We start from the raw sequence: 10,161 nt of genomic DNA on the forward strand, positions 1-10,161 counted from the left end.
TTCACAGAGTAAATTCAAGAGAATAGTAATGGTAGCAGCCTTTCAATATCTGAAGTGGCCCTACAAGGATGCTGGAGACAGACGCTTCATCAGGGACAGTAGTGACAGGAAGAGGGGTAACAGGTCCAAATTAAAACAGGGGAAATTCAGGTTAGATATAAGGACGAAGTTCTTTACTGTGAGAGTGGTGAGGCACTGGGACAGGTTGCCCAGAGAAGTGTTAAATGCTCCATTCTGGCAGTGTTCAAGGCCAGGCTGGATAGATCCTTGGGCAACATGGGCTAGTGTGAGGCATTCCTGCCCATGACAGTGGGGTTGGAACTAGATGATCTTAAGGTCCTTTCCCACCCTAACTATTCTATGATGTTATGATGATTCTATGTTAAGTAGTATACATTTGTATTAGCAAGGGATCTGTAAACTGAGTCTGCAGCAAGGAAATATGGTACCCCATGTGGTATCCAGTAAGCCTCTGCTCAAATGGAAATGTTGCAGAAAACATTGCTTTGAGGATTTCTCTAGGGCTCCAAGATGTCTGATACTCCCCAAAATAGAGTTGCATGATTAATTTTTCTTGCTAAAAAAAAAAAAAAAAAGTTATCCATTTAAATTGCTTTTATCTTGTGGAAAGTCAGATAAAGGATAATAAAAATGGAGCTGGTGGGACATAGCCTTAGTAGAGTAAAATCCATTATATCTAAAAGGAGACATGGAAAGATCAAAGAGGGAGCTAAATGTGTCCTGAAGTACTTCAAAAGGTGGCTCACTTAGGAAGTATTGATCATCTCAGGATAGAAGTGGAAAATTGGCCAGCTTTTACTGAAAGAATTGAAGAAGCTTTTGTAAAGGTGGAAATGCATCAAGTCTTTCAGTCTATATGTAGGTTTACATGCTGATAAATATTACAGTTATTTGTAGCTATGTAAATTTGTTTGAGTTAGGCATTACCTTGTGGTGTTTTTACACCATTACCTGGTGTTTTCAATTGCAGTCCATTTTATTCAGTGTTGAGGATTTTAGTTGTGTTAGTGTTCCTAAACACAGTAATTTACTTTGTATTTCATTTATGCCACAATTTGTAACAAGTGTAAAGAGAACAGCTTTCTATCTTGGAACATGAACGACATAACAAGGCCTGTAAAAGGCAATCACTATAACATTATTTGAAAACAAAATACAAGTTTTTACGTATATATATGTATAGAGATACAGAAACACACAAAAATAGCTAAATATATACTGTATATTAAAAATCCACTGCTCAGGCTGGAAGGGCTGACTCTCACTTGTCTGTATGGACAGGCAAGGGTCAAAACAGTAGGTGACAAGGTGCATGGGAAGCTGCAGATCCAACCTTGCATGCAGGCGGACCACTGCATGGATTGCTTGACATTGTGCAGGAGATGACAGTCCTGGTCGGACACTTCCTGATTGCCTAAGCACCCTTTTCTTTTTTTTCCAACCAGATTTGCCTATCCCACATGCCCTTGGTCATCGTGCTTGCAGTAAGCATGGTTAAAGCCCTTCCCAAATCAAGCCATCAATTATAAATTGAATATTATATATATGATATAATGTAATTATATATAATTGTCGTGGTTTAAACCCAGCCAGACAGCTCGTTCACTCACTCTCCCCCTTCTTTCCCTCCCCCTACTCCCAGAGGGACGGAGAGGAGAATCGAAAAGAATGCAACTCCCACGGGTTGAGGTAAGAACAGTTTAGTAACTAGCATAACACAAATCACTGCTGCTACCACCAATAATAATAATGATAAAGGAAATAACAAGGGAAGAGAATACAACATCTCACCACCAGCCGATTTGATAACTCGCCCCCGCAGCCCAACCAAGCACTGACCCATACCTCCTCCAGCCCCGTAGTCTACCATCCTGGGCATGACATGCTGTGGTATGGAATACCTCTTTGATCAGTTTGGGTCAGGTGTCCTTTCTCTGCTTCCTCCCGGCTTCTCCTCCTGCCTGGCAGAGCATGAGGCTCACAAAGTCCTTGGCCAAACCAAAACATCCTTGTTATCAGCTCTGTTCCCAGGCCGAAAGTCAAAACACAGCACTACACCAGCTACCAAGAAGGAGAAAAATGACTGCTACGGCTGAACCCAGGACATTATCCACCCCTTATTCCATAGCAAAACATCATGCTCAGATCCCACATTTTCAATATACCATCACTCTTATCTCAGTGAACTCTTATCCTAGTACATGGACCAGTCCCTATAAAGCTGCTGAGTCCATCTGGTCCATGATGTCAGGCTCCATCTCTTGTAACAGTCTTTCAGAGCAGGAGAGACTGTGTGCAATGTTCACACTCATGAATAACCTGGGCAATAGTGTCCATTGCTAAGTCCACCCCTCGATCATGAGTCCATCTTTATGTTGCATCTCTGCTCTGATGGCCTGCAGTGTCATGGGCCCACCAGGCTCAAAATAATTCACTGTCCCCTTAAGCAGTTTCTGCAGCTTGTTGCTGGGGACTCCATACAGCTGCCTTCCATGTCTGATGCTTCCAAAGCACTGGAGGGGCCCAGTGGGCTAGATACTTGTCCATACTGTCCCACATACCCTGCCACTCATGGTTGTCCAGCCTTGGGGAAAAATCTCCTGGTCCTCCTATATTGTCATGTAACCCCAGAAAAGACCCAAACCCGACTCTGCTTAACTTTTGAGATCAGACAAAATGGTCGTGGGTAAAACACAGCCTGTATGTGTGCCAACATGCTGATCCCCATCACAATCAGCAGGCAGGTCCCAAGGATACCCAAAGGCCATTCAAAACCTTCAGAACTCTCAGTTGATGCTGCTGTGCTTGTCACTGGGGCTGGTGTAGCTGCTGTGCTTGCCGGCTCTCCCACCGCCAGCTTCTCTTTTCCTGAGTCCAGCTCTTCCTCCTCTGCCTTGCTGGGAAATGCTGCGTGGTCTCCTGCATCCTCCTGGGGCTCGGCGGGCGGCTTCCGGGGGATGCTCTCGGCCGTCGCGTGGCTGGGCTCGGCCGCGGGGCCCGGCTCCTCCATGGAGCTTGGCTCCTCCGCCGCCTTCTCCCTCTGCTCTGCAGCCGCCTCCTTCCGCTCCTCGACCGCCCCGACCTCCTCCACCGGCAGCCGCTCCCTGCCGGCCTCCGGCCCCTCTCCCTCCTGGTCCCCGGGGCCGCTCTCCCGGGCCGCTTTGGCTGCCGCCGGCTCCCGGGGCCGCTCCCCCCTCAGCTCCCAGCTGCCTCACGAAGACGGGGGCGAGGGCGAGGGCCAGGACGGTGAAGAGCAGCCGGACGGCCAGGTACAAGTCCACGGCCACGTCCGTCCCGCCCAGCTGCTGGAGCCTGTCCGTATTTATGTCATTGCCATAAAGTACAGTGAGACAAGAACCTTAGCCCAAGCCCCACACTTGATAAACACTATCACAGCAAATACTGGCTCTAAGTAAGTTACAACATTGTGAAATACGAACTCACGCATAGCCCACACATTTCAGCAGACCAACCTGAGGGTAATTTCCCCTCTTTCAATGATTTGCATCTTTTCTCCGTTAACTAGCACATACCCTGACATCGTTTTTCCCTGTAGACATCTAGATGGTCTGTCTACATACATTCTTTCACCTTCCAGGAGAGCCCGTTCCATTAAATCCTCCCGAATCTTGATCTGGTATTGTATAACTTCTAAACAGTTATGGGTTAAACTTTCTTTTTGCTCCCCATATAAAAACTGAGCAAGGTTTAGACTTTTGTCCACCATTAATGTTAAATCATCGTTATTAATTAAAATCGCTTCATACAAATAAAAGAGTTTGTCCTGTGAGGGTCCAGCAAGCCCTCAGTCCCGTCTGTCAGCATGTCTGTTCCCACTTGTCTGCCTGCCCCAGTACCCATCCCATGCTTTAACACAGGAGCTGCATGAGCTCCCCTCCTTTTCCCCTTGGTTTTCCCTCTTTTTTTTTTTTTTCCTCACAGTCGCTCACTTTGCTCTGCAGAGGCTGCAGATGCCTGCCTGTGCAACAGCACTTCTGGTTTAACCCACCCTTAACTCTGAATGTGAATCTGCTGCTTGTTAACAGTGACAGCAATCTCTTTCTCCTTATTAATATCAGATAGGACAGATACAGAGGGTGCGCCTCTTGGAGGTTCCTGTGATACATGATTTTTCAACCTATCTTCCTGATTACTCCGGCTTTGTTTTTTTTATTCTTTTTTTTTTTGTTTAGTTTGTTTTTGTTTTGTTGTGTTTTTAACTTTAAACATCTTTCCCCAGTATCACAGGCTCAACATCGCTCCAGCTTAGCTTTCTGTTTTTCCCTGTCCTTTTCCAAAGCAAAATTAAGGGATCTGTCTGAGCTGTATTAATTTCCTATTTGGTCTGTCATGCCAGGTGGTTTGTTAAAATGAAAATTATATCTGCATACATCACTTTATCCCATTTTTCTTGTTGCTTTAAGAAAAACAATTGAACAAAGTATTATAGTTCAAAAGTTCCATTGAAGGGCCACTTTTCCCATCTTCCAATTATGTAAATTGGAACAAATATTTACAATATTTGATCAGAGTTTTCTTATTCACACTTTCTCCTGCTGCCCCCCCCCCCCCCGCATATCTTTCCAATGAGATAAAATGCGACCTAACGGGTTCCTTCTGAGAATTCCCCCACCCTGTTGTCCTCCCATTGTAATCCTTTAAAGATATATGATACGGTTAGCCCTACATCAATAACATTTTACCCAGAGTAAGAGGTATAACAGAGTGCTGCACCCACAACAGATACACCTAAATTCCAAACAGTTCTGTAAATAAACCTCTTGTCTCACACCAAAAGAGATAACATATTTTGAACACGCAGGACACGTAGCTTGGATATACAAACTACAGTGATGACAGATAGGGCAAGGGCTAGTTCGAGCCCCGTGCCAGGGAGCTTAAACACTACTTTGGCAGTTAACCCCTATATTGCTCTACTGGTTCTTTAGTTCTCAGAAATTCCCACAAATTACTTGTACTAATTCGTCCAAACATTCAGTCCGGTCCCAATTGGACCAGTTTCCCAGGCAATTAACACACCAAAAATCCTGATCAAATTCCCCCACACTTTATCCTCACAAACAAAACATTCAAAGACAAAAATTGGTTTGCACACAACGCTACGGTGGACAAGACAACGAAACTCAACAATAGGTTCAATTTCAAAGGACATATATGCTTCGTCCGTCTCTGGCCACTCTCCTCACAGAGAACACAGAACTGTGGATCATGACTCCATACTCGCTTCGTAGCTATGCCACGTCTCACTCACACAAAACACTCATTCACACAAGGGTCCATCTCTCAATCACCCACTTTACACAGAATGTCGTCTAAGCCAATAACTGGTAACACATAAATCTCAAGCCATTGTTTACGTGCCAAAGGTAAAGCCGTTAGTTACCCTTGTACCAAACCAACCCTTGGGGCTAGCACCCATGCTCTTTACCTCGCGTAGGACGTCTCCTTACGACTTATAGGTACCCCCTTTACCTGATATTCCCCAGGAGGTAGAGCCCCTGACACCCCTAGGCTTGTCTCTCCTACCTGAACCATATTCCCTGTTAGCTAACATAACCCCCAGTGGATTGTCCGGGGGTATTTTGGCCGGCATTTCCTTGCTCCCTTTCTTTCCCGGGACTTGGCTTACCTGCCCCTTGTCACATACTTATACCCTGGGGGGTCTTTCAGTCTTTCTTCAGTTACTCGTTCACTTCATCTCTTCACTGGCCAATTCCCTCGTGGGAGATTGGAACCGTGGTTAGAAAGACTCCGCACTCACTTCACAGATCCCGGCTACCCGGTCCATGTCTTCACAGATCCAGGTTACCCGGTCCGTGTCTCATTCACACACTGATCACCCCCATATTCCCGCCTAATTGAACAGTACTTACAGTCCGTTTTCTTGTCTGGGTCTGTGTGCACATGAGTTACAGGCGACCGTGGTTTTCCTGGGAGCCCTTCCCTGCTTTTGCTTTATGAGTCCTCTTCTTTGCCAAGGATATAACCTGCAAGCGCCAATGAGACCAGAAGAAACTGAGCTAACTGCCAAAATTGGCAGGGCACGGCTTTGACTCAGATTCCCCTAGGCCCATGGAAGCAAAGCAGGGTTTATCCTGGACGAGCCCCCATTTGTGAAATACAAACTCACTCCTCTAAACGAGATAACAAGGTTTTATTGAGGGACAAAGTCAATAAAGCAAAAGCAACAGTGCTGGGCGCATGACCGTAGCCAGAGGTGCAAGTGATTAGTATTTGTTACAGGTTTATATACTTTCACTATTACATTAGTTACATACATATTCATAATTCCTGCATGTAGACAGGGGATATTATAACTAGCTCCAAGAATTTATTATCATAAGTCTCCCCCTCTTGGCGTCTGTGCACTGCTCTGAGGTGATTGTGGGCAGGGGTTTTGAGGATGAAGTAAGCAGTCTTCCTCTTGTGAGTAGGGGTCTTCAAGGTGAAGTAAGCAGTCTTCCTCACAGTGTGCTTTTTACCTTTGGCATAGTTGGACGCCCCAGTAATCACACAACCAGCTATATCTGTAATTATTCTGATAACTAGCAAAGATTTAAAACAGTGTGACCTTCCTGCAAAATTTATTGCAGGATGGGCAGACAAGGAGTATCCCAAGCTAGCAGATATTTGGGAGGCTCTTTCTCTAAACTAAGTGATAATGAGAAGGATGGTATGAAATAACTCATTCATGTTTAGTGGGGCCACTAAATCGTGTTATCTCACCACAGACAACACAAACACTGTTCTTTAAAACTAAATATACTTTAGAAGACTAGTGTGAAACAATTAACTCGTGTTTAGCGGGGCCACTACATTCCACAGACTTACAACATAAACATTGTTCTCTTTCTACAACCTAAGTTAAGATAAAAACTACTTTAACTCCATGCTATCCAGGCACTAGCTTTCCTTATATCAAGCCCCCCCCCCCCCTTCTTTTTTTACCTTTACAAATTCTTTTGCTATATAACTCCGTTTTGATCAAGAAAGCTGAACCTTTTTAACTTGTTGTCTAGTCTTGTGTCTTTAGCGAGTTTTGTTTCTGTTATTGTAAACTGGTACAGTTATATCCACATAACCACACCTATGATTTGCGAAAGCCAATATATTTACGTGTTTATCACAAACATTCTGAAACTGTGAGATCAAGAGTAACAACTCTGAGAGCCAATAAATCGGCATTGTGACGAGTGACTATTAATCTGGTCAGATCTGTCATTATGTCAACCCCTCGTGCCTCATGTTGGGCGCCAAAAAAGAACTGTCGTGGTTTAAACCCAGTCAGGCAATTTGTTCACTCACTCCCCCCCTTCTTTCCCTCCCCCTACTCCCAGAGGGATGGAGAGGAGAATCGAAAAGAATGCAACTCCCACAGGTTGAGATAAGAACAGTTTAGTAACTAAGGCATAACACAAATCACTACTGCTACCACCAATAGTAATAATGATAAAGGAAATAACAAGGGAAGAGAATACAACACCTCACCACCAGCCGACTGATAACTCGCCCCCCCCAGCCCAACCAAGCACCAACCGATACCTCCAACCCCGCAGTCTACCAGCCCTTCCCTGTGACTCTCAGTTACATCCTGGGCATGACGTGCTGTGGTATGGAATACCTCTTTGGTCAGTTTGGGTCAGGTGTCCTGTCTCTGCTTCCTCCCGGCTTCCCCTCCTGCCTGGCAGAGCATGAGGCTCACAGAGTCCTTGGCAAAACCAAAACATCCTTGTTATCAGCTCTGTTCCCAGGCCGAAAGTCAAAACACAGCACTACACCAGCTGCCAAGAAGGAGAAAAATGACTGCTACTGCTGAACCCAGGACAATAACGTAGTGCGATAGCATTTGCCCTGATCTGAAAAAGAATTAGAAAGGAAAAAAAAAAAAGAATAAAGAAAACAGAAAAAGAAACTTGTCTCTTACTACCATGTCTCTCCTCAGTATGTATCATTCCTGCTTGCAATGATAGTGGATTGACAAGAGCTTTCCAGGAAGCCAGCTGATGCACTAGCACTCAGGCTTTCTATGTCGTCACCCCTCCTACCAGTGCAGGGAGGAAAGGTGGCTCAGCCTGGGTGAGGCAGAGAGCTCAGGTACTCAGCCCTGGCAATCTGCCGGGCCAGCACTTGTCAAATTTACTTTCTGCTTGTGGAAAATGAAACTGACAAAAGCCTTCCAGGTGAACAGCCTGGAGACCTGTCAGTTTGGTTTTTCCCAGTGGAAAATTTGAATATTTGTTCACAAAATACAATTAAAAAAAAAAATCAATTTTGCAAGAAGGGCATGTTCTATCAGAAGGTGCTTCAGACTGAATGTGTCCAAATAGCTTCACTGACAATTTGCATGTGCTGTGGAAGCAGCATAATATGAGCGCAAAAACATCACTCTCTTACGGTATAATGAGGGTCTGTGGCTGGGAATCTGAAGCATTGTTCAAGTACCACTAGTATTTACTAAAGGTCATGTTTATTCTGCCCTTATTTTTGAATTTACCACACTCAAGAGCATGAATACCCCACCCTATTTCCCACTTAAAGGCTGTGGAAATGGTGTGATCTGGGCAAACTAAAAACAGTTTCAGCAGGGTCAGAAGACAAGAAGAGGAGCCACTGCCAAGGGGATGCTGATAAAGACTCCCAAAGACCTTGCAGAAGCTAAACTTCTGCAGGAGGAAACATGAAGCCCTAACATGAGAGTCTTTCAAAAAGAGTGTGCACAAGAATTTCTATGCAAAGTTTTCAGGTTAATGCATAAAATAAATAAGATGGCCTGTTTAAGGCTTCTGTACTGTACACCCCCAAATGTAAGAGTTACTGCAGTCAGGAATAGGCTGAGTGACTTCAGTGAGTGGAATGCTGCTACTGACCTGAGCAGGAACTTGAGGAGATTCTTCAAAACATTTTTTTTTTTTTTTCATTTTAGAAGACTGATTTTTTTTTCATGGTGCATTGCACTATCTGATTAAGAATATGTGGGGTTTGCATGTGAAGCATTCACAAATACCCCCTTTTTCTTTTAATACTCTTTTACATAAAATCCATAATAAATTCAAAAATTTTAGAAAACTTCTATTTTGTAGCATGCAAGTACAGATAAACTAACGACCTATTTACTGTAAGAAAATGTGGAAGAAAATATTTTGTCTTAGACAAACACATGAAATGATTCTGATTTTTAAGGAGCAAGTCCTTGCCAGCTGAATTAACCCAGCAACATCAATGAAAAAGGAATTGACATAGTGCCAATACAAAAAACATTGTGGCTTTAGATATGTACTGTAAGCAAGCAAGAATACAATCCTGCTCCCAGTGGAGTCAGAGGAGTTTTACAAGATTAGGTTCTTAATTCCAATGGAGCTGCATGGGCAAGAAGGACATGATGCACTTTGAGCAGTCTTGATGACGTTAATAGTCATCCCTGTGGAGATGGCATATAAGTATTTATATATATATATATATATGCACACATATAAGCATATATAGACATAGTATATACAGATATACAAGTGTGTGTACTTATGCAAAGAATCACTTTGGTAAAAAAATATAGGAACTTTATCCTTATTTCTTCAAATATTTGCTAAGATGTGAATCTAACCTAAAAACTCTCAGGCAGCTCCTTGGTTTAGCTATTCCATAGTATATACTTTGGATGGTTAAAATGGAAAATTTTTGATTTATAATATATGGCATTTTGAAAAGATTAAATCTTTGCACAACAGTTTTATTAAGAAAATAACCAGTGGCAACTGTTGAGCTACTTTTTAATGTTTCCCATAATAGTAACATTAAAGCAATATTTAATTAAAATACAGTTAGTGTATGATGATAAAACAGTACTTTTATTACTGAATTTGGATAATTATTTTCCAAGGCTTTTTTTTAGCATGAAGGCAGCTATAGTCAGCATGCTACTTTTCTGTGTTTTCAGTGCAAAAGTATTCTACTGTTTTCTAAAATTTGTTTTAGAATACTGATTTTTTTAAGTGGTGCATTTGGATTATCTGGTTAAGAAAATGTGAGATTTAAATGTTAAATATTCACAAATATTTTCTTTTGCTTTTGTTAGTCTTTAAATTTCAAACTAAAATGAGTCATCAATAGACTGGAAGATTAGCA

This window comes from Pezoporus occidentalis, unplaced genomic scaffold (assembly GCF_034315485.1).
Source record: "Pezoporus occidentalis ecotype Australia unplaced genomic scaffold, CSIRO_AGI_Poc_V1 ctg206, whole genome shotgun sequence".
NCBI classification, from domain to species: Eukaryota; Metazoa; Chordata; class Aves; order Psittaciformes; family Psittacidae; genus Pezoporus; species Pezoporus occidentalis.